We start from the raw sequence: 26,879 nt of genomic DNA, 5'->3' as shown, positions 1-26,879 counted from the left end.
TTAGGTCTTTAACAAATTTATTTATTTATTTACTTTTGACTGCTCGGGGTCTTTGCTGTTATGCGGGCTTTCCTCCAGTTTCTGTGAGCAGGGGCTACTCTCTAGTTGCGATGTGCAGGCTTCTCATTTCGGTGGCTTCTCTTGTTGCAGAGCCTGGAGCGCACGAGCTTCAGTAGTTGCGGTTCTCGGGCTCTAGAACACAGAATTAATAATTGTGGGGCACGTGTTTAGCTGCTCTGCAGCATGTGGGATCTTCCCGGATCAGGGACTGAACCCATGTCTCTTGGATTGGCAGGTGGATTCTTTACCACTGAGCCACCAGGAAAGCCCATGATTGGGTCTTAATAGGCACTGTGGGGACTTCCCTGGTGGCCCAGCGGTTCAGAATCTGCCTTGCAATGCAGGGGGTGCAGGTTTTGATGCCTGGTCAGTGAATTAAGATCCTGCAAGCCATGGGGCAACTAAACCTGCTTGTTGTAACTAAGACCCATCAAAGCCAAATAAGTAAATAAATATTTTTTACAAGGCAGTGGGGGGGCAGGGCGTGGGCGTTCCATGTCTTCCCTCTTGCTTTCTGTCTCTTGGGTCACTGACTTTGGGGGAAGCTCTCATCTCATGAAGACACCCAGGCAGCCCCTTGAAGAGGTGCTATGGTGAGGAACTGAGGTCTCCAGCCAACAGCCGTGTGATGAGCCATCTTGAAAGCAGACCCTCCAGCCGCAGTCAAGCCTTCAGATGATGCAGCCCCACCAACATCTCGACTGCAGTTCCACAAGAGACCCTGACTCATGGAAGGAGCCCTGTGGCCTCAGGAGTCCAACCTCGGAGCCAAACACCCCCAGTCCGGATGGGTCCTCACTCTCCCCCATGATGTGCAGAAACAAATCTCGCTCTGGAAGCAGTGCGCCAATTCCGTCAGGCCTGAGGATGCCAGAGAAACAGCAAGAGACACTTGGTCTGAGGGAAAGAGACGCACACAGAGGCTTGGGGCAGCCACCTGTGTGTCCCAATGGGAACCGCCATGCCTGGGTTCCTCTTGCTTGTGGACAAACCCCAGGGCTCTGCACAGACAGACAGACTGGATGGTGACTTGGAGACATGGAAACTGCCCTGCGCTGTGGCTGGGGTTCATCGAGGGGTCGAGAGTCTGACCAAAAGCGAGGGACTTGACAGGAAGAAGTCCAAGGCGAGGGTCTGCAGCTTGTCTGGCAGCCCTCATATGACATGGTCTTCTGTCTGAATCCCATCTCCTCATCATCGAGGCAGGCAGGCTGTATCCCCCTTTGTGGGGTCTGTAGGGCCAGGCTTACCGATAGTCAGCAGAGTGGAAAGTGCCCCCAGGGGACCAGTTTTGATTTTCCTCCCTGAGGTGAGCTCTTCTGGTTTGAAATGAGTAAATTTCCTTGCTCATTAACAACAACAACAACAACAAAAAAAAAAACTACAGACACTTCCTTGGGCTGACAAGTCTACCTGGTTTGTCTTTGGCATTTACGGATTATCTGGGACATTTAGAGAATTTCCGTTTGCCTGGAACTGAGAGGGTTTCCCAGGATATGAGGCTTTCAGTGTTAAAAAAGCGTACAATCTGGGAAAATAGGACAGACAGTCACTTATTGGCCTTTAGATAAGTGGGAAGTCAAGTAAATACAGATAGGTTTTTTTTTAATAAAAAATTAATGATAATATTTATCACTCACCTTCAGGGGAACATATCTTAATAAGAAATAAAACCCTTGATACTGAATTTCTTCAGAAAAGTCCAGTGCTCTTGCGGGGAAGGACAAAGTTCTGTTTCCTAGACTTGACCTCTTTGCCTTAAAGTTAGTTTCTGTTAGCAGCACTTGCAAACAATAACTCACCTGAAGAACTGGGCTTTTTCTAGAAAGACAAGTAAGGTGAAAGGTAGGTTGTTCTGTGAGTCAACATATCTGCAAGGAAGCAAGCAAATTTAATTTAAATGCTAGCCAGGCTCTCAGAGGGACACTTGATTCTTCACAGGCTTGCGTTTATCTTGAATATGATTATCAGGCTACAAAATTCACTGTGCAAGAAAAATAACTGTTTCAAATTAAAACATTTAACTTCATATCCTTAGGAGTATTAGGAGTGTCTATTATATCGTGATGGTTGGAACTTGATCTTAGCCAATACCAGAGTCCTCATCTTTTCTTCAAGGTTGCGTCTAAGCTCAGGGTGGTGTTGGGGTTGAGGAGGTATAAGGTGAGGGGCAAGGATGGAGGCAAGGGCCTCTATTACTCAGAGCAAATCCTCCTGAGCCCATGTGCTACACCAGATACTCAGTGCTTCAGAGGCATTCTTTCTCTTTGTCTCAGATCAGTATTGATCTGCACTATTTTTATCCCCATTTTAAAGGTGAGACGCAGAGAAGGGAAGAGACTTATGCAAGGATGACAGGGAGTAAAAGGCAGAGCTGAGGTATGACACCCAACAGCCTGATTCTAGAGGCAGCCGTCCAGGGTCCTTCATTTAATGAACGTTTGTGGATTGTTGTTACCTTGGGATGGAGCAATGAGCAAAGCAGACAGAGCCCCCTGGCCCTGAGGTGCCCCCATCCTGGCCTCTATACTCCACCGCCTCTCTTCAGCAGCCACAAGACATCCACTCCTCACTTGGTCCTGGGGCAGCATTTTCTCTGGTTCCCACTCTCGAAGGCTCTGTGTCCAGTGACCCTCTTATTCCTTCCATCCTTCTCCTAGGAAGACAGACATTCATTCTGCTCTGTGCACCGTGCTGGCCACAGTGGTCAGCTTTTGCAGAGCTAAGAGCGCATCTCCTTCCAACTGCCCTCAAGCACAGGGCACTCTTGCTCTTGCCACATCAGGGCCCAGGGAGAGGTCTGATCCCCGGGACCCACCGCACGCCTGGCTCAGGCGGGTGCAGGGGCTAGTGCTCGACTTCCCAGAGCATCCATGCTTGCCTCTTTCCTCTTCTCACTCCCCTTCTCAGTGGACAGGAAACTGGCTGTAATTTACCCAGTTTATTCCATGTTCCATGTGACTTGACAGCTACAGATTTTCAGTTTCAAAACCCTAAAGGTTTCTCTGCTCACTGCAGAAAATCCCTTCCTCCAGCTGGACGTGTGTGGCTGATCCCAAGTGGCAGAAAAATCAAGTAAGGAATAACCACAGTGGCTGCCCTGGTAGCTCAGATGGTAAAGAATCTGTGTGCAGTGCAGGAGATGTGGGTTTGACCCCTGGGTCAGGAAGATCCCCTGGAGAAGGCAATGGCAATCCACTCCAGTATTCTTGCCTGGGAAATCCCATGGACAGAGGAGCCTGGCATGCTACAGTCCATGGGGTCGAAAAGAGTCAGACACGACGGAGCAACACTTTCACTTTCAGGGAGAAAAAACCAGCTGTTAGCAGTGCAGGATGACGGCCTATCCTCATCTTGACATCTCAGGCCCTGTAAATAAGCACCATTTGGGACTTCCCTGGAGCTCCAGTGGTTAAGACTTCACCTTCCAATGCTGGGGTTGTGGGTTCCATCCTGGGTCAGGCAGCTAAGATTCCGCATGACTCACAGCCAAAAAACCAACACAAAAAAACAGAAGCAATATTGCAGCTGATTCAATAAAGGCTTTAAAAATGATCCATATCAAAGAAATCTTTTTTAAAAATAAGCTCTATTCATGGATTATTAACGCTCACAATACCTCTTCAGCATACACCCTTCTTTGTGCCTCCGTTTACTCACTTGTAAAGTAGGAAAAAAAATAATACTCACCTCAGAGTTTGTTGGGAAGATTAAAATGAGTTAAAAGTTTCAAGTGCTCAGAACAGTTTCTGGCAAAGAGCTGCTGTGAGCTATCAGCTGCTGTCGTGATAATTTCCTGTCATATCTGTCTTTCCCTTTACATATATGCCAGGGTAAAGGACAATGTTTTAAAAGTCTATTTCTGTATCCTCAGCACATGCCATGGTCTGGCATGTAGTAGTTATTCAATACATGTTGAATTTTAATTGAATGAACAAACCCTGTTATATTTCTCTCTCTTAATGTTAAAAAATCATATTTGATGCAGTAAAGTCGGTAACTTCTCCCCGAAATCCCACCTCTCCCATTCCTTAAAGAAGATGACATTCCTTAGAATGTCAGAGCTGGGAGGTCATGTGTGAAGTATTAGTCACTCAGTCCTGTCTGACTCTTAGGGCTCCCATGGGCCATAGCCCACCAGGCTCCTCTGTCCATGGGATTCTCTAGGCAAGAACACTGGAATGGATTGGCATACCCTTTTCCAGGGGATCTTCCTGACCCAGGGATCGAACCTGGGTCTCCTGCATTTCAGGCAGATTCTTTACTGAATCTGAGCCACCTGTAGCTTAACCTTAACTTACAAAGACAAGTCATGAGCCCCTGGAAGGGGAAGTGAGGCGCCTGTGGTTACCTGGTTATAATGCAGTGAAGGAAGAATCGCCAACCAGGGAGACAGGGTCAGGGGCTTCTCACTTTCTTTGCACAGCTCTTCGATGAGAAAACAAAGCTTATCCCTTCCTGGTACTCGTCACTCACTGACGCCACTGCAGGAATACTTCACAAATAGGCTCTGGGGCGGGAAGAGTACAGACCGCACGATGCTAAAGAGATCAGGGTTCAGACCCCCGTTCCACCACTCACTGGTTGTGTGCTCTTGGATAAATGAAGCCCCACTTTCCTTGTTTATAAACTGTGGACAATAAGCCAGAGTCTGCAGGAGTTTTGTGAGGACGAGAGGAAGGGACGTGTGAGTGCTTCTAGCAGAGCAGACATGCTTGTCTCCTCCTCACCTCCCCTACCACCACCACCTGCTCTGGTAGCAAAGCAGAGAAGTGGAAGACAGGACCCTTTTCCTCCAGGAGAACACAATCCAAGATCATCGAACATCTTTCTGAGAAGGAAAAAGCTTGAGCGAAGATGAGCTGAAGGGCAGAGTCACTGGAGAGGCAACATGAACTGGGGAAGTTTCATGGAAGAGGCAGTCCTGGTTTTAAAGGAGAGAAAGCAGACAGATCACCAGCGTGGATGAAGCACGAAGCTTTTCCAAAGGGCTTTGCAGAGAGACACTCCCTCCCCCGACAAAGTAGCCACCCTCCCTCTCTACCCCTCTCTCCCAGCTTGGCTTCTGCGCAGCACTTACACCGCTCACTCACACTTGTCTTTCTATAATTGTATCCCCAAACGAGGGGCTTCCCTGGTGGCTCAGATGGTAAAGAATCTGCCTGCAATGCAGGAGAGCTGGGTTCCATCTCTGGATCGGGAAGATCACCTGGAGGAGGGCAAGGCAACCAATTCCAGTATTCTTGCCTGGAGGATCCCATGGACAAGGGAACCTGGTGGGCTGCAGTCCATAGGGTTGCACAGTCAGACACGACTGACCGACTTAGCACAGCACCGCACAGCATCCCCAAGGAGAACATGAGAGACTCTCTGTTTCACGTTTAGGGCTATTGCTCCCCTTCCTAGAACAATGTCTGGCACAGAACAGTTGTCCAAAGAAAACATTCTTGGAACCAATAAGGAGTGACAAGGTACAAAGGTAGAGACTGGGTTATCCTGGCAAGGAAGGGATGGTCGAACTGAGCAGAGGGTCTATGTTTAAAATATTGAGGAATACAGCAGACAGGGCTAAGGTGCAAAGGATGAGATTTGATTCTTTTCAGCGACAGAGAGAAAGGCTCAGCAGTGAAGCTGGTGGAGTGGCTTCCCTCTCCAGAAGGCCCACATTCCTGACCTTTGGCCAGTCCCTTTCACTCCCATACCAGCCGGTGAGGCTCGAGAGATAACCTCCAGCCACCCAAGACCCTGGGTGCCTTTAGGTCAGCCCTTTACATGGGGATCATCTGTGGTCACAAGTCATTCTCAACTGTGTTTAACTCTGGCGAGTGTTGGTCCAAGGAGAGCAAAGCGTTAGCGAAAAAAAAAAAAACACACACACACACTCAGAACCCACAAAAGAACACGGTTGAATCACCAAGCATCTTGTTTGTCTTAGAGGTTGAGGTAACCTCTAGGAGTCTTACACCCATAAAACTGTCCGCAGTATTGAAAACATGCTGTAGAAAAACTCCCTGGTGACCAGGAATGTCCCCTCCAACGTGGAATGGAACTGGAAACCTTCTGAAAAACCTGAAGGACCGCGGGTTGCCCAGTGTTGCTGCTGTCCGGTAGGGGGCGCCGTTGGTACAAATTGTGTCGTTGACTCATTGATTCCATTATTCTCCTGACCGTCTGGCTGTGTTTACAGCTTTGCACAGACACTTGGCCCTGGTTTTTTTTTTTTTTAACACTGAATAGGGGACAGGTGTGCCAGGAGAAAAAAGTGGCTTGTTCCAATACTTTGAAGGAAAATGCTTTCCTGCTTGGCACCTTAATGACCCTAACTAGTTTTCTTCCTACAAAAACTTTTTCACGGCTTTCTAGTCCTCATCATATCAGACTGGCTTTTCTCCTAAAGAGATTATTTTATGTAGTTAATCCCAAGGGTCAAGGTTTGGTGTCCCCAGAATCCCTGAATTAGAGGAATGTCGAGCTGTCGATCTGGGGGAACCCAAAGTCCCATCCACCAGCTTGAAGAAAACCTAGACGACATAGGGTCAAGCCCAAGAGATGAACTTACCAGGGCAGCGAGGGTGGTTATTTTGGAAAACTGCTCCTGGGTCCTCCTGTAAGCAATGCACAGTCATTTGAAGAAGGGAGCTGCACCCTAGAAATCCCAAAGAGGGGGTTGATGAGAGCTTCCCAATGCCGGTTACTGTGTGGATGCTTCCCTGGGGGCTCAATAAAGAAAGAATCCACCTGCAATGCAGGAGACCAGGTTCCATCCCTGGGTCAGAAGATCCTCTGGAGAAGATGGCTACCCACTCCAGTATTCTGGCCTGGAGAATTCCACGGACAGAGGAGCCTGGCGGGCTACAGTCCATGGGGTCACAAAATGTTGGGCAAGACTGAGTGACTAACACTTCACTTTTTTTTTTAACCCCCTTAGGCACAGGATGGTAGATTTGCATCTCTGGAAGCTTCGAGCTCACAGAATAAGGGATGAATAAAGGATGCCCTCCTGAATGCTAATCCTTCACCGCTTTCTAAGCAGCAAGCCTCCAAGGCTGACTCAGCTTCCCCAGATCCTGCTTGGGCCACCTTGGGATGCCCAAGTCAGTATATGGGTCAGGAAAGCACCAGGACTCCTGGGAACATGCAGATACACTGATCTTTTCTGGAGTCTTGGACCTTCCCTGTCCCCAACAAACCTGCTTCTGGTTCTTCTAGCAAAGGAGGGCAGTGAATCCCCCCAAAGTTCCAGGGCTCCTCATGGCTCAAGGACTCTGAGATCAGGCATCCAGTCTGACTTGGTGTCTCAGGACGGCCAGGAAGTCCCTTCTGGCCCCTCAACTCCCTCACACACACACACACACACACACCCCACATACACACACAACTCCAGCGGATGGAGGTACCAGAGAAAGGCTGGGAAACAAAGGTGGCTTTCACCCAGAACCAGCTGAGAGGGGACGACCGTGGCAGGGTCTGCAGCCCCGAAGCAGGGTGCCGTCCTGTGACTCTGAGCTCAAAAATGTGTGAAATTTCTTTTTGCTGGGTATTCTACATCAAGCGGAACCTGTTCTCAGAGAAACATTCCATTTCACAGACCCTAATGGCTTTCCTCTGTGCCGATGCATTAATGAGGCTCCGGCTCGTTCTAATCAGAAGGAAGCCATGCAGATAATTGCCTGAATTTTTAATTCAGGGTTATGATAGGGGAATCAAAGTCACACTGCAGTTGCTGAGGCTGCCTCTGGTTCCAGGCCATTGACTTTTGCAATTTTCTTTGATTCCCCCTCTCCGTCTCTTTCTCCCCCACCCCCAGCTCTCTGCTTCTCCCTCTGTCTCTGGGACTTGGTGGAGACTACAGTTTCAGGTATGGGCGGGCTTGGAGTAATGGAGCAGCCTTGGGGTCTCTACACAGTCTTTCTTCTTCCTCCTCCTCTTTTAAACCCTCTCTTTCCCCACCCCACCCCCACACACACCATAAAAGTGTGCATACAGCCTGCACCTGTCACCCCAGAGCTGGTTCTGGGAGAGTGCTCCTCACTGGCCTTCCCACTCAGGGTCTTCATGCCTGTAGGCAGAGACAGGAAATTTGCCCCAGGAGAGGATCTCCCTTGGCAATTGACTTCTCATTTCACCCCAGTTCTTTGGAACAATGGAGAGAAATGGAAAGGCCAAGGGAAAATAAACCAGGTGACCAGGGCAGCTCAGTGACCTGCTCTAGAGGATGCGGGACCTAGAGCAGGTGGGAAGCTGGAGGGATCTAAGCCTAGGTCTTCCTGAATTAACTCACACCACAATCCCCACACACTGGAAATGCTAAAGAACTTACAGGTCTCTGAGAGCTTACAGGTGGTAAGAGGTGCAGAAAGAGGTGCAGGCAAACTGTTTAGATTATTTGCCACGCACCAGCAAGGACCCAGAGGTTGGTACAGAAGGAGGCTCCCTGACGTTGGGCAGTCTTCCCACTGTATCCAGGACCTTGGAGTGAAAGAGAATTTGCTAGGGTGAGAGTCAGTCTTTCTGGCTCAACCCCAACCAGGCAAGCTGGCTTTTCCAGGAGAGTGACTGTTCCTGCAAGGACTGTGTCTTCTCCCAGCATCCTCCAGGGCTGGCTCTACTACCACAGTATCAGCAGATGTTTGCACGGGAAGCCAGCAGTCAGCAGAATGACCCCATCCCTTCCAGATGGGGCTGCTGAATCCCTGGTCACCAGTCTTATGGTCTAACAGGAGACTTTATTTCCACATCTCTGGTTCTATACAGGTTCAGGATTCTTACTTTCAAAAATAGAGAAAAGATGTTTGCACCATGACTGAGCATTTTCTAGGTACCAAGGCTCCTTTACCATCATTCCATTTAATTGTAACAAGTGCCTCATGAAGAAGAGATGACCACCTCTACCTTACAGATCAGGAAAACCAGGTTCACCAGAAAGAAACAGAAATTTTGCCGCCTCCTGTATCTCCCTTTCCATTGGAACGTTTCTCCGATGGAATCCAGAAGTTCCCCTATAGTTGTGTTCTCAGGGCTTGGTGATGCCACCAAAGGCAGTCTTCCCAACTGCTGGCTTCCAGAAATTGTAAGGAGCAGTTAGCTTTATCATGCTGGTGGAATTTGCCCTCATCGGGGCTTTTGTCTCCTCAATAAAAAATGTCACCTCATGCTTGAGACCTGGGTTTGACTCCTAGTTTGGAAAGATCCCCTGGAGAAGGGAATCGCAACCCTCTCCAGTAGTCTTGCCTGGAGAATTCCAAGGATGGAGGAGCCTGGCGGATTATAGTCCACGGGGGTCACAAAGAGTCAGACCCGACTGAGTAGCTAACCCTTTCACTTTCGTGCTTGAAGAGCACCCCTCTCCCTAATGTGCCCAAGCAATCCTCAATACACTCTGCTGTCACCTAAACACTAACCGGGAAAGGGGAGAAGACTCAACTCCTTAGCAACATTCCATCCATTTAGACCAGTGGACCTCATCTTGGCTCTGTAATATATGAAGGTAGCACAGAATATCCTAAGAAATATTTGTGAACTTATGTTGAACTTTTTATGCAAAATCACTCTCCATTTCTTTTAATTTAAAAAAAAGTCATGGCTTTGGAACACCTTTATGCAGAATTCAGTTCAGTTCAGTCGCTCAGTCGTGTCCGACTCTTTGCGACCCCATGAATCGCAGCACGCCAGGCCTCCCTGTCCATCACCATCTCCAGGAGTTCACTCAGACTCACATCCATAGAGTCAGTGATGCCATCCAGCCATCTCATCCTCTGTCGTCCCCTTTTCCTCCTGCCCCCAATCCCTCCCAGCATCAGGGTCTTTTCCAATGAGTCAACTCTTTGCATGAGGTGGCCAAAGTACTGGAGTTTCAGCTTCAGCATCATTCCCTCCAAAGAATTAGGGTCTCATCTATTCAGGAATAGTTTGACCCAGGAATCAAAGTGGGGTCTCCTGCATTGGATTCTTTACCAACTGAGCTCTCAGGGAAGCCCATCACCTATTCAGCCAGTCAGCAAACAATGAGCACCTACTATGTGCCAGGCTCTGCCAAACGCCGAGGATACTAAGTTAAAAGACTCAGTCCTGCCCTCTAGGAGGTCACAGTTTATTGGGGTAGATGGATGTGTAAAGACTTACTGTGCAGGGTAAGGGCTGCAGCAGAGGCAAGCACGATATGTTATGAATATTGACAGGGATTCTGAAATCAAGTTAACAAGATGATGAGTAAACTCCAACAAAATGGAGAGGAACAGCAAAAACGCTTATTCCTGAACCCAGAGTCTAGACCTATTCAGAGACAAAAGACCCCAGTCTAAACTTGGTTCCTGGGACTTCCCTGGTGGTCCAGTGGATAAGACTCCATGCTCCCAAAGCAGGGGATCAAGGTTCACTCCCTGGTCAGGGAGTTAAGATCCCACATGCTGCAGCTAAACCCTTGTGCTGCAGCCGTTGAGCCAATGCCATCTGGAGCCCACGTGCCGCAACTTGAGAAGCCCGCCTGCCAACGATTGTAGAAGTCTGCGCACCGCAACGAGGATCCAGTGCAGCCGAAGGTGTGAAAAATAAAAGAAACTTGAGTCCCTTCTCATCTCAAGAGCCATCTTTCTCTTAGCTCCCTGGAGACCCAGACTGCTCCCCAGGTCCTGTGCATTCCAGCTCCAGCCCTGTGAACTTGGCGTTAATGATTAAACTGGGCATCGGTGCCATGGCTTCCTTGGGGTGAGCTGGACTGCTCAGCTCTGGAAACTGCCAAGTTCCTGGCTCTGCTCCAGCCCAGGATAAGCCAGAGACACAGCCAGCCCCCACACCCAGAGGCAGCTCTTTTTCCAAGTCGGCTGGAATCTCAACGATATGCAGTCATGGAACCTTCTGCTGCACACCTAAGGCACTGTGGTACAGTAGAAAGGGGGTGTTTGAGGAGGTGGGAGTCTTGGGTCCAAATCCTGGCTCTGTTCCTAACCAGATGGGTGACCTTGGGACAGTCTCCTTACCTGTTCTGAAGTTCAGGTTCCTCATCCATAACAAAAGAAGGTTGGACCAGAGCATTCCTTGTTCTCTCACACTTCCATGACTTTGCACAGGCTGTAACCTTTCCCTGGCACCCCCTTCCTATCCCTTCTGCCTTCTTACTCATCCTCCAGGATGCAGCTGAAGGGTCGCCATCTTCAGCAAGTCTTCCCCAACCTTCTCCCTGCAGACTGAAAGGAGGGTGCCCCTCCTTTTACTCGATGGCACTGTGTTCCCTTTAGCCCATTGTTATGGTTGTTTTGCTTTACCCGGAGTCTGCAACAGAACAGCGCCTAGCGTCTAGTATATGCGTGTTCAGAAATTTTAAGTTTCATCCAGTTAGAGTCGTCATGATTACCGATACTGATGAAATTATTTCTACCATTTTATTTTGTGTTTGCTTTCGATCGCTTCTTTTTATGCATTCTACCAAACTGACTGTATCTTCTTTTGTTTGGTTTGGAAGTTTTCCATTTTATTTCCATTCTTCTTGTAGGAACCCTTAAAATTTTAACATAAATACTTGCTTTAATGACTATAAAGTTAACCAGTATCTCTAACTTCTTATCCCCCAATAGAAAGACTTTAGAACATTTTAACTGTTCTTCCTAAATTCCTATTGTGCCTTAGTATTTTAGCTTTATTTTATTTTTAAACCTCTAAAATTACTTTAAAATTTTTGTAGCTGATGATTATTTAGATATAACAATGGGCTTACATATATGTTTTATTTTGCTCATATTGCTTCTTGCAAGGCACCTCCTATCTGGACTCAATTCACTTCTTGAAACACATCCTTCAGTAGTCCCTCCAGTAAGAGTTTATGACGATAAACTCTGTCTTCATTTGAAAATGCCATTATTTTGCCATCTCTCTTGAATAATAGTTCAGCTGGGTATAAATTTATACACCAGTGATTATTCTTCCTTTGCGCTTTGAAGGTTATTTCCACTGTGTTTTGACACATTCGGTGGCTAATAAGAGGTCTCATTTCAGCCTGACATTCTGTATAGGAGATGTGTTTGTATTCATACTTTTCACACTTTTAACATGTAACAAACATAGCTTTTAACATTTTTGTGTTTTGTTCTGTTCTATGTTACTTCTGCAGCCTCACTGTGCTGATGTATCGACGTGTATAGTTGTTTTATTTATCTTGCATAGGACTCAATATACTCCTTTAATCCAAGAACTCATTTATCTTTTTTCCAAATTTCAAAGCCAGGATCCCTTTAAATATTCCCATTTCTAAATTTCCTTTAGACTCTCTTTTAGAATCTCTATTAAAAGTATGTTGGACCTTCTCATTCTATATTTCATGTCTCTTCATCTCCTTCCATAACATACTTTTCTTTACTTAACTATGTTTCATTTTGGGCAATTTCCTTAGTCCCACATTTCGTATCACTAATTATCTCTTCACGCGTAGCTTTTCCATCATCTAACTAGTTTATTAAGTTTTTGGTTCCAATGACCTATATTTTTCATTTTTAGAAAGTCCACTTTTTCAGACATCCTTATTCTAAATACTAAAAACTGTGTCCCTTTCTTAGCCTTTTACCTCTTTAAATATTTTAAACACACACATTTGATAGTCTTTTCCAGAGTGTTCTATTATCAATAGCTTTGTATTGTAGATACAAATGCCCCCATTCTTTATCTCTGTTAACTCTCCCTCATGGAGCTTCGGTTCCTAGTGTAGTTTGTAAGTTGTCATCATGGTCTCATCTTCAGCAGTGATTATCTTTCGTGCAGTTTCGCATATGACTCTTCCAGGACCTTAGTGATATTGCTGGTTCAGACTGTTTCGTATACGGTACCATCTGGATATTATAAATTCAAACTCCACACTGACATGTGACACTGGCGTGGGCTTACAATTTCTCATGAGCATCTATTCTTCCATCCAGAGTCCAGGTGGGTGTTAAGACTCCTGGTAAATTCCCTAAGTTGGTGAGCAGCTCTCCAGTTCCCATTCATATACAGGGGAACCCTTAGAATCCTCCCCACTTCCCCACCTCTCCTTATCCTCAGCTTCTCTGCTGTGCCTTCGCTTAGTACTGAAACTTAGCCTCCCTCCCCTGCCTCTGGATCTGAGAGCCCTGTCAGTCACTATGGTCTCAGGGCCTGCTTACTATGCTAACTCTGAACCCTTCTCTTTCGGTCTTTCTTACAAGCTTGACAATGTATTTTTGGGGAAATTTTTGTTCTACTCAATCCAGATTATCTATGAATTTGTAGACAAATAAGCCCATGTCAGTCAATCTCATTAACCAGACATTTCCAGAAATTTCATTCTGATGAATGATATGCAAGATTCCTCCAGCTCTAAAGTCTCTATTTTTTAAAAAATATTTTTTTATTGGGGGATAATTGCTTTACAATATTGTGCTGGTTTCTGCCATACATCAACACGAATCAGCCACAGGTTTACATATGTCCCCTCCGCCTTGGACCTCCCTCCCGTCTCCCACCCCATCCCACCCCGCTAGGTTGTCACAGAGCACTGGGTTGGGCTCCCTGTGTCGCACAGCACATTCCCACTGGCTCTCTCTTTCACATGTGATAATGTATACGTTTCCATGTTACTCTCTCAATTCGTCCCACCCTCTTCTTCCCCTACTGGGTTCTCTATGTCTGCATGTCCACTGTTTCCCTGCAAATAGGTTCATCAGTACCATATGCATGAGTTATTTACATGTACTCAAAGGAGAAGCTTGACATCAGAAATAGAAATCCAAGAAACTTGTCCATCTTTCTGCTTCTGCTGCTGCTAAGTCGCTTCAGTCGTGTCTGACTCTGTGCGACCCCATAGACGGCAGTCCACCAGGCTCCGCTATCCCTGGGATTCTCCAGGCAAGAACACTGGAGTGGGTTGCCATTTCCTTCTCCAATGCATGAAAGCAAAAAGTAAAAGTGAAGACGCTCAGTCTTCATAACCCCATGGACTGCAGCCTACGAGGCTCCTCCGTCCATGGGATTTTCCAGGCAAGAGTACTGGAGTGGGGTGCCATTGCCTTCTCTGCCATCTTTCCTAGATATATGGAAATAAGACATAGGGTTCAGTGACTCTGGTGGACATGTCTTGGCACATGAACCAAGGTTCTCTCCTAGTTATATTTGGTGACAATAGTCAGAAAATATACTTTTTTGTCTTATTTAAAATGGAAGCAATTCTATTGACCCAACTTATGGAATATTAGAAGACCCAAAGAATTGTTCTAAAGAGCTTTCTGTGTATTGTGATTTATTCCCAACATTGCTAGCAGTCCAATGTCAAGGCACATTACTGATGAGCTCTTCTTCATGGGTGTTAGAAATGTGCAAGGCTTAGGTGAGAGCGGAGTTTGGAGGAGAATAGATACATGTATAGGTATGACTGAGTTCCTTTGCTGTCTACCTGAAACTATCACAACATTGTTAATCAGCTACACTCCAATGTAAAAAACAAGGTTTTAAAAAATGCATATGTATTAAGCACTATATAATATAGCCTTAATTTAGAAAAAAAAAGAAAAAAGAAATGTGCAAGGCTTGTAGGAAGAAGACTGGTCCATGCAAGCCTGAGCAACCGAAGGAAATAGTTTCTACAATCTGCCTTTCTAGAATGAAGACATGATAATAATTTGCTGTATCACAGGATTTTTATTTGTACTGCCATGAAACTACCCCAGAGAAGGCTCTGTTTGTCTTGCCCATGAAAATCATTGCAGTTTGACTCAGCCCTGAAAAGTAAAGTGTGCTGCTTTTCTGTCTGACTCTTTGAGACCCAATGGACTGTAGCCCGCCAGGCTCCTCTGTCCATGGGATTCTCTAGGCAAGAATACTGGAGTGGGTTGCCATTCCTTTCTCCAGGGGCTCTTCCCAATCCAGGGATTGAACCTGGGTCTCCTGCACTGTACGTGGATTCTTTACCATTTAGCCACCAGGGGACACAGAGATGAACAGGATGAGGGCTCTCCAAACCCTCACAGTCTGGATGATGCGAAACATGGATAAAAATGGAAACTTTTCTGTGATTTTTTTTTCATTTTATTTTCATTTATTCACCTACTTAGAATTTTTGGCATTCCTCCTAAATAGTTCTGCTTTTGGAACTTCCTTGGTGGTCCAGTGGTTAAGACTCTGCCCTTCGACTGCAGGGGGCATGAGTTCAATCCCTGCTCAGGGAACTAAGATCCCACATGCCACATGGTGGCCAAAACAAACAAACAAACAAACAAAAATGCTGATTCATACCAAGAAGTCAGTCTGTGAGATTACATCTAAAATAATGAACAATATTTTTCAAAATTCCCGTTTCTCCTGAACAGTGGGAGTAGCATTTTTGGACCTCACTTCATGGTAGCTTGTAAAGTATAAGGTGTCTCAACAAGCCCTACCACGTGAAATTCATTTTCCCCTTGAAGCCACAGAAGGGCAGAACTTAGAACAAGCCTGCAGGAGCCTACTCTTTCTCTGAAGCCCAGCGCCCCTGCTCTGCACACCTCTTGGGGCCCCTGCCACTTTTCACTCTGTGTTATCACTGCTGGCATATTTTTCTCATCTTCATCACTGGAATCAAACCCCCTTGAAATCATGGCTCATGCCTGGTTCATCTTATAGTTCTGTAGGTGAAAGTGAAAGTCGCTCAGCCATGTCCGACTCTTTGTGACGCCTTGGACTTAACCTGCCAGGCTCCTCTATGCGTGGAATTCTCTAGGCAAGAATACTGGAGTGGGTAATCATTCCGTTCTCCAGGGGATCTTCCCAACCCGGGGGTCAAACCCAAGTTTCCCACACTGCAGGCAGATTCTTTACTGTCTGAGCCACCAGGGGAGCCCATAGTTCTGTAAAGTTCTGCTTAAAATTGTTTTTGTCCTATTTGATCTAGTCCAAAGGCAGTTGAGGCCCAAGACTGTTCAATTGCTTACTAAAAATTGCACACCAATGAGGGAATTCTCTGGCAAGCCGATGGTTAAGATTCCGTCCTCCCAGTGCAGGGGGGAGCTGGTTTGATCCCTGATCTGATCAGGGAACTAGGATCCTGCATGCTGTGTGGCCATAAAAAAAATCTTTTTAAATTAAAAAAAAAAAAAAAAGCACATCAAGACAGTGGCAAATAGTGTCAGCAATACTAGGACCGTCATATACACTCAGCAAACACCTGCTCTCTAATTCAGTGCTTCTCAGACATTAACCGACCACAGATCATGCAGGGTGATTTTTTAATGCAGATTCTGATTAAGAAGGTCTGGGATAGGGCCTGAGGTTCCACATTTTTAACAAGCTCCCAGGGATTCCAGTGCCGCTGGTCCACAGACCACGCTCCAACTAGCAAGGACCTAACACAAGACAGACCCTCCGTTGTGGGCACACACCATGTGGGTTGGCATTGAGAGGTTGGAAAAGAGCAACAACGTGTAAGAGAGAAAGAAAAGACCCAGACTCTCAAAGCTGAGAGTTCAAAGGCCGCAGGAAAATGCAGACCGGAAATGTGTGCGGTTAGGGTGAAAGTCTGTTCGTAGTATCCTAGGTGACAGGAGAAGGAAGAACCAACTATTTCCCTGGGTTAACCACAGGAAACTTCAATGTATTTCCTTGCAGGGCACTCATTTCCCTCTCTAGTGACTAATGCTAACACTTTTTTTTTTTTTTTCCTGAGTTTTCAAGCAGAAGTGTACCCAAGGCAGCCTCCTTCAGGCATGCGTACTCACAGGCCCAAGGACCCCATCCTCTCCCACACCCCCAGTGCCTCTGCAGTACTGGGGCCAGTACTAGACAAATCATCTAATCAGAAGATATTGACCCAGACTTCAGCCTCTCTGGTTCCTCTGAGTCCACCTGTTTTTGAGACACTGTCCCAGACAGAGCGTGAATGCCTGACTTCTTAGTACGGTGCTGGGCGGAGGGGGAAGTTGTGATGAAAAGGGGTGGCCATCTGCTGATCGGTTATCATATAGCTGGGGTGTTTCTAGAGTGAGAGCTCCTTAACTCTGCTACTCTGACTCCGTGGGATTTTTTTCTTACCTAATGAAAAACACAACAACAACAACAACAAAAACCCTTGTTTCAGTAATAATCTCATTTACATTTAATTACATCGCCCTGGGCATTTTTCTTTCACTGGCAACGATTGCAGCCTATAAACAGTGTTAGGGCCCTCAGGTATAGTCACTTCCTGCAAATGAAACTGAGATGGGGGTCCCCTGAGCCAGCCCGGAGCTGCTGGGTACCCGGAGTCTGCCTCATTCCCCCTGGGGACAGGCATGCCAACTCTGACAGCAAGTTCTCCAAAAGGCTCTTTGAAATAGGCTGGGAAAGGGAACAAAGATGAGGAAGTAAATTCCTCGAAGGGGCCACCCAAGTGTTTCTGCCAAGAAAGATGCAAAAGCCTCAGCTCTCCAATTCTGTATATCTTATCCTTTCTTTCTTAAAAAAGATCCCCTGGAGAAGAGAATGGAAACCCACTCCGATATTCTTGCCTGGAGAATCCCATGAGCCTGGAGGGCTACAGTCCATGGGGTCACAGAGTCAAACACGACTGAGTGACTAATACTACTTTCTTAAAGATTAACAAGGGGAAAGCATCTAAGCTGAGCAGAGTGCCTCAAAGTCAACAGACCCCAAGTGCATGATCAGAGGCAGAGCACAAGAGTGGTAGCCTGGGAGTGGGAATGGAGGTCGCTCTTCTGGGGACACTGGAATTTTGGAAAGAGAGGAGCCTGAGAAGTTGTCTAGATCAGTTTACAAATGGGAAACCAAGGCCCAGCCAGGGGAAGAGTTGACCCAAGTCTCTATGCAAATACTCCTAGTATATTTTAAATGCATTTATGAAAATATAGGGATGAGGGGACGTCCCCAGCTGGCTCAGTGCTTAAGAATCTGCCTTCCAAAGCAGCGGATGGGGGTTCAATCCCTGCTGGGGGAGCTAATATCCTACACACTGCGGCGAGGCAACAAGAGAAGCCTCCCACCCCTGCTATGGATTGTAACTAGAGAACGCCAGCACATCTCGACGATGAGCCCCTGAACCTCAATAAAGACCTAGTGTAGCCAAAATAAATCAATAAATAATGAAATAGAATATGGGCATATGTCCTTTTAATAAAATCCCCTTGGACTATTATCAAGGAGAACTTCAGAACTGATCTGTGAAGGTTCAAGAGCTGTAAAGCAAACTCAACCATCTTCAACCTTCTCTTTGATGCTATCAGGACTCCCTGGATTCACTTGGGGAAAGAAAAAAGTCATCACATTCATGAAAGATGTATGTGATCACGTTAAGTCAGGGGCAGGAAAACTACAGCCCTCTGGTTTGGACACCCATGAGTTGAGAATGGTTTGCACATTTTTGGATGGTTGAAAAGAAAACAAACAAAAAATAACACTTCATGACGAGAAAATTAGGTAAAATTCAAATTTCAGTAAAGTCTTGTTGGTACACAGCCACGTGAGTTTGTTTACAGATTAACTACGGCCAATTTTATACTACAATGGCCAAGTCCATCAATTGGCCAGACTATAGCATGTTTAAAGCCAAAAATATTCGCCATCTTGCCCTTTACAGAAAGAGTTTGCAAGCCCTTCATGTCGAGAATAAAGGTTTGGAGTAGGATGTTGGAAGTGATCCCAGGCTTTGCTTCTCTGTCCATGGGATTCTTCAAGCAAAGAATACTGGGGGCGGGGGGGGGGGTGCCATTTCCTCCTCCAGGGGATCTTCCCGACCTAAGGATCAAACCTGCATCTCTTGCATGTCTTGCATTGGCAGGCAGATTCTTTACCACTGTGCCACCTGGGAAGCCCTCATCTTCTTGTAAGGACCCCAGTTAGATTAGATTAGGGCTCTACTCTTCTGACTTCTTTTAATTTTCATTCTCTCTTGAAAGTTCCAAATCTCCAAATGTAGTCATATTGAGGGTTAGAGTTTCAACACGTATATTTGTTGCTACTGCTGCTGCTAAGTCGCTTCAGTCGTGTTCGACTCCGTGCGACCCCATAGACAGCAGCTCACCAGGCTCCCCCGTCCCTGGGATTCTCCAGGCAAGAACACTGGAGTGGGTTGCCATTTCCTTGAGGGGCGTGCAATTTAGGCCACATCACTGACTGCCTAATACGTTTCTTTTGGAAAGCAGGAAGGAAGGATGGATCGTACGTGCAAAAATATTTACAAATGGTAGAGCAGGTTACACGTGTAGATATTTCACTATCAGACAGTAGAGTAAGCCCTCCCCCTCTTTAACTTCCCCTCTCCTCCTGAAACTAGCTCACGAGCCACCAGACGTGGGTTCTGTTGAGTTTCATGCAGCTGACATGAGAAAGGGGCCTGTGCCCTTCTGGTCTCCCCAAGGGCATTGACCTCAAAGCAAAAGACTCTCCAGCCCTCTCAGTCATCCTAGGGCCTCAGGGCAGTAAGGTACACGTTTTACATCATAATCTGGTGGGTATGCTTCACAAAAGATAACATTGCTCTACCATCCACTGGCATTTTCAAACATATTCTTTGAAGAATAACTGATTTCTGTCTGTGAACCAACAAATTGACTTTATATCCCATTAACTGGACCAGGACCCACAGTTTGAAAACCTTTGCTATATTCCTTCAAAGGAAAGCGAAGAAGGGCCCCTTCCCTTTTTTCCCCCCAGTTATTAGTCTTCTCTACCATACTTAACATTGTACAGAAGAGTTCTACAGACATTATCTCATTTGATTTTACAACAATCCTGAGAGATACATTTTATAAATGAAGAAGCTGACAGCTAGAAATATAAGCTAACTATGCTCAAGGTCATTCAGCCAGAATTCTACTGGGGTTTGAACCCATGTTCTCTGACTCAGATTCAAAATACTCTCAATATATCATACCAAGTAGTTTTATTTTTGTAAAAAGGGGAAAATTTTGCTCATTTTTCTCATCCACACATTTACTTTAATGTCATCATTGATTATTCTTACGTTACTTTCTAGCATTAGAAAAATTTTAAACTTTGGGGTAATCTGATTCCTGATTAGATTAGTCTCAAAATTTTTATAAAGCCTGAGTAAACTTTTTTCTGATTATTAAAAAATAGAAATAAATTATATAAAATTTGGTAAAATATAAAAAAGTTGAAAAAAATAAAATAAACCAAAATCTGAATACCAGGGCTTTCTTGGGGGTACAGGGGTTACACTCCACACTTCCAATGCAAGGGTGTGGGTTTGATCCTTGGTTGGGGAATTAAGATCCCACATGAGAAGGCGATGGCACCCCACTCCGGTACTCTTGCCTGGAAAATCCCATGGATAGAGGAGCCTGGTGGGCCACAGTCCATGGGGTTGGGAAGAGTCAGACACGACTGAGCGACTTCACTTTCACTTTTCACTTTCATGCATTGGAGAAGGAAATGGCAACCCACTCCAGTGTTCTTGCCTGGAGAATCCCAGGGACGGGGGAGCCTGGTGGGCTGCCGTCTATGGGGTCGCACAGAGTGGGACACGACTGAAGCAACTTAGTAGTAGTAGCCCCATGGCCAAGAAAATTTTAAAAGAAATAAAAAGTAAAATCAAAATATAAATACCCAGACCCAGAAAAAAGAAATCATTAAGACATTTTGGATATTTCCTTCCAGTTTTCTTTTCTATACACAGGCATGTTTTTAGTGCTTAATTGACGTCATGCTTGATTTTATTGTCTGAACATTATCCCAGAAGCCTTTTTCCATGTTCTTTCAAGCTCTTATGTTTTTAATGGCCCCCAAAATATTTTATGATGTGAATGTGCCACAATTTACTTAACCATCCCCTAGTGTTGGACACTGGTTTGTTTCTCTAGATATCATTTTTGTAAATCAAACTTAAGAAATAATGACCTAACAACTTTTCAATGCCCAGGTATTTTTCCTGGGTCAGTTCCAACATTCTCTAAATCTTTTTTGGAAATAAGACCTAGATGGAGACCTTCAATATTATGTAGTTCAGTATCTTCGATTTAAAGGTGTGGATTCCTGCAGAAGTTCCCATGGGGCTGTAGAACAGAATATGCGAACAAAGTACGGGGCAGAGTCAAGAAGCCCATGCCCTTGAACTTGGGGATTCGGGTCATTTTAGCAATTAGAAATGAAAAATAATTTTATTTATTTGTTTGTTTTTGGCTGTGCTGCCTGTCATGTGGAATCTTAGCTTCCCAGGCAGGGTTAGAACCCCCATCTCCTGCACCAGGAGCACAGAATCTTAACCACTGGACCACCAAGGAAGTCCCAGAAATGAAAAATAATTTAAGGAGACTCTGGCCCAAGGGCTATATTTCCATCAGTCACCTGTAGCATGACCCCTACAGACTTACATGAAGTAAGTCGTCATGGAGGGAAGCATCAGAATTTGTGAAAGGGGGAAGATGCCCCCAAATTACACTGTAAGGTAACTAGAGAACGGGGCCCTGAGCCCAGATCAAGCAGTTCTCAACTCAGCGTTCTCTTCATCCTTCTGAACAGATGTAGTATAAGTCATAAGGCATCAATGAAAATTTCATAGGACTGAATGTTCCATCCCCCAAACAGGCAAATGGTACTTGTGCACTGAGGTTTACAGTCTGGCTGGGAAGAAATAAAAACTCAAAAATAAAACTCAAGTAAAAACTCAAAAAAAAAAAAAAAAAAACCAGCAAAGCAATAGCTTCAGTGTATTATAAAAACCAAGACTAGATACATGGAACCGCTTCCATGGAGCAGTTTAACTCCCCACAGAGGTTTAAGCAGAAATTTTGTTCAGACTTATTTTTCCCCCCCAATGCCAGAAATACATTGGGGGAAGAGACCTATTTTCTTTTTATTTTTAAACCGTTTATTTTGTATTGGGGTATAGCTGATTGACCATGTTGTGACAGTTTCAGGTCAACAGTGAAGGGATTCAGCCATACATATACATTTATCCAGTCTCCCCCAAACTCCCCTCCCATCCAGGCTACCACATAACACTGAGTAGAGTTCCTTATGCTATATGATAGGTTCTTGTTGGTTATCCATTTTAAATATAGCAGTGTGTATTTGGGGAAGAGACACATTCTAATATCAAATACTTGAACCCTACTGGGACTGATGCTGAAGCTGAAGGTCCAGTACTTTGGCCATCTGATGTGAAGGGCCGACTCATTGGAAAAGACTCTCATCCTGGGAAAGACTGAATACAGAAGGAGAAGGGGTCGACAGAGGATGAGATGGTTAGGTAGGATCACCGACTCAATGGACATGAATCTGAGCAAACTGTGGGAGATAGTGAAGGACAGGGAAGCCTGGTGTGCTGCAGTCCATGGGGTCGCAAAGAGTCAGACTTGACTTAGCAAATGAACAACTGGAGCACATGTTTTAACAAACACCCAGACGGTAAATATCTGCCTTTGGTTGGTCTAAAACTATGCCCTGCCTAACTTCCACAACCTCCATGCTGTCTTGCCATCAAAATTCCACTAACTGTCGCATCTTGGTTGCTAAAGAACCTGCCTATTGCTGAACTCCATTACTAACATTACTAGTCCCTGCACTTTCCTTTGCTGCTAACTTTGGCTCAAATACAGGTTACCCTGTCAACTCTGTGAACTGGTAGCAGCTTTCCAGAAGGCAAATTGACATGGCATATCAAAAACCACAAAGAAGTCTATACCCTTGGGCCAAATAATCAAAAGAAAAAGGAAAAGAAAATTTACAGAAGATGTCCAACTTGGTGTCATTTAAAACTATCTCACAATAAGCTAACCACAGCATATCTCTCTTGCTAGCTGTTTTTTGTTTGAAGCGGTTCTCTTACAGGCCTGGACATCCTTCTAAAGTTCACAACACCTCTGTCACAGATGTGAAAACCAAGGCTCAGAGCACTAAGCGGTCACTGAATGCCTAATAAATGGTGGAATCCAGGCTTCAACCAAAGATTTTGTTCCGCTCATCCCAAGAATTACTTGGGACCCAGACACCTGAGCGGTGAGTGTCAGGAGTGAAGCATGATGTCGTGACCTCCACAGTGAGCGAGAAGACGTTTCAGCCAGGTGAAAGAGGCCTTCCTGAAAGAACCTTATGGGACCAGAGAAGGACTCCAAATTAAACCCACAGTTTGATTATAATATTCATAAAAATATGTGTAAAAACTGAAAGCAGAGACTTCCCTGGTGATCCAGTGGGTAAGAATCTGCCTTTCAGTGCTTGGGAAGTGGGTTTCTGGTTGGGGAACTAAGATCCCACGTGCCATCAGCAACGAAGCCAGGGGGATACCACTACTCTGAGTCCACTTGATCTAGAGACTTCGGAACACAACTACTGAGCCTGCTCGATCTGAGCCCGGGCTCCGCAGCAAGAGAAGCTTATGCAACACAGCTAGAGAAGCCCAGCGCAGCCAAAATAAAATAAATAAACCTTGAAAGCAGTCATGGAGGAAAATAGTCGGCCTAGCATCTAGGGGAGGAAATGAGTGGATGTTTTATTCTACTTATATGTCCGTAAATGTTTTCATGCCAAAGTCTGCACAGCAAGCCTCAAAAGCAAACAAACCAACAAACCCGACTTGGTCACAGACTGGGGCTTTATAAATGTACGTGGGTGTTTTTCTCTGTCTCCTACCTTTGAGTAACTTCTCCACCCCAGCAGTCCTCTCTCGGTTTCATGATGCTTGCACCTTGTTGAAGCCACAACTTCCCCTCCGGGGATTGCTGAGTGCTCAGGAGGGGATCACGGGGAGGACTTTTTCAGCAGAGGCGAGAGGATATTGGAGTATGACATCACTATTCAAATGGCGAAGGAGAGAGGGAGGGCACCAGGTGCCCAGGAGAAAACCAGTGGGCTTTTATGGCTCTGTTTATGGGAAGCGCTCCACCGGCTGAAAGGTCAGGAGCTGACGTGTCCAACGGCACTGGAGCATCACATGAAAAAATAGAACCTTATAAAAATTCATAAGCTCACCAAGCACCCACTTGACTCGGGTAAGGGGTATGGTGGCCAGAATGTTGTCAGGCCCCAGAAAAAAAGAAGCCGAGTAGCTAGCTGCATCCTGAGGACCTAGCCCGGTGCTAGGTCCTTCTAGGAAAAGAACACTCATAGCTCTTCTCTGGTGGTCTAGTGGTTAAGAATCTACCTGCCAAGGCAGGGGACACGGGTTCGATCCCTGGTCTGGGAAGATCCTACATCTTGTGGGGCAGCAAGCCCGTGCACCTCAACTACTGCTATGGAAACCTGCATGCCCAACACCCTCTCTCGAGCTCCACCGCAATGAGAAGCACACACACTGCAACCAGAAAAACCCCTCATGCAGCAATGAAGACGCAGTGCAGACCAAAAATAAATAACAAATAAACAAAGAACTAAAAAGAAAACAACACTGATAACTAGTAATACACATTGGGTGCTTACTGTATACATGCATTGCAGAAGTTCCTCTTGTAGTAACTGATATAATCCCACAATAAGTACCATGGGTTTACCTTCTACTTAACAGAGGAGGAAACTGAGGCTTAAAGAGGTTAAAAAAAAAACTGGCCCAGCTGAGATTCAAGCCCTGGTCCGCCTGATACCAACTGCTGTTCTCCATAGCCTTTCACTACCCTCACTGCCCCATGGCCTTGACCTCGTCCCATCAATGACCCTATGTGGTACCAAGCACGGCTTCCTTCATATGGAAGACATTGCCATTCCCTTAGGTCACAGGAAACACCGCCTCAGACCACTCCTCTCCCCTGGGAGATCAGAGCTGAGGGAGGAAGTTCCCTGGGCTTCCTGCCTCTTCAGTAAAAGAAAGAGGCAACGCGTCCCATGACGGAAAGAGTCTGGGCTTTGGAACAAAATGGATCCAGGTTTGCATGCTGACATCCGCGTTCAGTAACTTGAGTAAGTCACTGAATGTCTGAGAGCCTCAGTGTTCTCATCTGTCAAGTGGGGGCCCATTTGTGAGTGGCGAGAACTGGAGTCCAGTCCAGTGCTTGGCATGAGATGGGAGTCTTTTCTCTTGGTTAGCAATCTGTCCCTTACTGATTCTGAAAGAACCTCTACTTGTCCCGGTGCCCCCTCTTCAATGGAACTGCTATGGGAGAATAGGTTAGTACCCTCGAAGAGGCACCGGTCACCTGGCATGCGTCTCTGGGCTGCTAGCTTTGACCACTTCCTGGCCCTTGACAAGATGCATCTGATCCATCCACCAGTGGAATTTCTCTTTCCTTTGATGGGAGCTGTCTCCCTTTCAGCTCTCTATTCCCCAGTCTCCTAAGACATTATTTGACCTGGCTTCCCTCATAGCTTGGGCTTCCCTCAGAGCTCAGTTGGTAAAGAATCTGCCTGCAGTGCAGGAGACCTGGGTTCGATTCATGGGTTGGAAAGATCCCCTGGAGAAGGAAATGGCAACCTGCTCCAGTATTCTTGCCTGGAGAATCCCATGGACAGAGGAGCCTGTCAGGCTATAATCCACGGGGTTGCAAAGAGTCAGACAGGACTTAGCGACTAAACACCGCCACCACCTAGCTGCTCCGTGCCTTCACTGGCCTTTGCAGACCCTGGAGCCTGCACACCAGGGTGTGGTCTGCTGGGGCAGTGACCCTGTCTGCTTTCCTCACGTTCTATCCCCCACGATCTGAGCACTGTGCCTGTCATACAGTAGGTACTCAATAATTGCGTGATGAGTGAGTGGACGAATGAATGATTAACGCACAGTGTGTATGGCCTGAGTGGAGAGTGAGTCACTCTGCAAACGTTTGCAGAGGACCTATTGTTGGCTGTGGGCAGAGAGTCGCAGACAGAAGGTCTGATAGGCTCCCCGGGAATCAGGGTAGATTATGTGCAGCTTCTCTGTTACGTGTTTTATACACATCCTCTCATTTAATCCTCGGAAGAACTCTATACACGTCAGGGAAATCCCCATTTTACAGGGAAGACTATCTTGCCTGTTACCCGCCCGGGTGAGGTGTCTAGCCCAGGTCTAGCCCAGGCCTCCCTGCCTCCAGCACTTGTGTTACCTCCTCACCCGGCAGACCACCGAGCACAGGGGTGAAGTGCGTGGGCTCCAAAAGTCAGACGATTCAGATTCAGAGCCTGACTTGCCTCTTACCAGCAGTGGAAATTCTGACAACTCATGAGTCTCTTCAAGGCTTAGTTATCTTATCTGTAAAATAAGGATGGGAGTATTTCCTACCTCAAGGATTGTTGTGAGAATGGAATGAGGCAATTTAAGTAAAATACCCTGAGTCAAGCACAGAAGACTTTGGCGACAGCAGCCAGCCATAACAGGGGCAGTGGTAGTGATTGTAATAGTAATGGTGGGCTTCCCCCATAGCTCAGTTGGTAAAGAATCAGCCTGCAATGCAGGAGACCCAGGTTTGATCCCAGGGTCAGGAAGATCCCCTGGAGAAGGAAATGGCACCCCACTCCAGTACTCTTGCCTGGAAAATCCCGTGGACGGAGGAGCCTGGTGGGCTGCAGTCCATGGGGTCATGAAGAGTCGGACACAACTGAGCAACTTCACTTTCACTTTTCACTTTCATGCATTGGAGAAGGAAATGGCAACCCACTCCAGTGTTCTTGCCTGGAGAATCCCAGGGACAGGGGAGCCTGGTGGGCTGCCATCTGTGGGGTCACACAGGGTTGGACACGACTGAAGCGACTTAGCAGCAGCAGCAGCAGTGATAGTGGTGGTAGCTATTGTTGTTCAGCCACTCAGTCGTGTCCACCCCTTTGCCACCCCCAGCACTGCAGCACGCCAGGCTTCCCTGTCCTTCACCATCTCCCGGAGCTTGCTCAAACTCATGTCCATTGAGTCAGTGATGCCATCCAACTGTTTCATTCTCTGTCACCCCTTCTTTTCCTGTCTTTCCCAGAATCAGGGTCTTTTCTGATGAGTTGGC

General features: G+C 46.2%; 1 long non-coding RNA gene across 2 annotated transcripts; it reads right to left on the bottom strand.

Annotated features, from left to right (window-relative positions):
* LOC121820548 (uncharacterized) lies at positions 1–23,786 on the bottom strand. 2 transcript variants are annotated; one of them, XR_006061085.2, is made up of 5 exons: positions 7,251–7,464; positions 4,412–6,706; positions 2,519–2,716; positions 1,863–1,931; positions 1–192 (listed from the first exon to the last, which is right to left on the bottom strand). It is a non-coding gene; the product is annotated as an uncharacterized LOC121820548 (long non-coding RNA). The 2 variants fall into 2 exon arrangements; XR_006061084.2 differs by lacking the exons at positions 2,519–2,716; positions 4,412–6,706; positions 7,251–7,464 and adding an exon at positions 23,617–23,786.
* Between the last annotated feature and the right edge of the window lie 3,093 nt (positions 23,787–26,879).

The sequence above is a fragment of the Ovis aries genome, chromosome 11 (assembly GCF_016772045.2).
Source record: "Ovis aries strain OAR_USU_Benz2616 breed Rambouillet chromosome 11, ARS-UI_Ramb_v3.0, whole genome shotgun sequence".
NCBI lineage: Eukaryota > Metazoa > Chordata > Mammalia > Artiodactyla > Bovidae > Ovis > Ovis aries.
The sequence above is the reverse complement of the archived record's forward strand: the minus strand, read 5'-3'. Positions and strand labels throughout refer to the sequence as shown.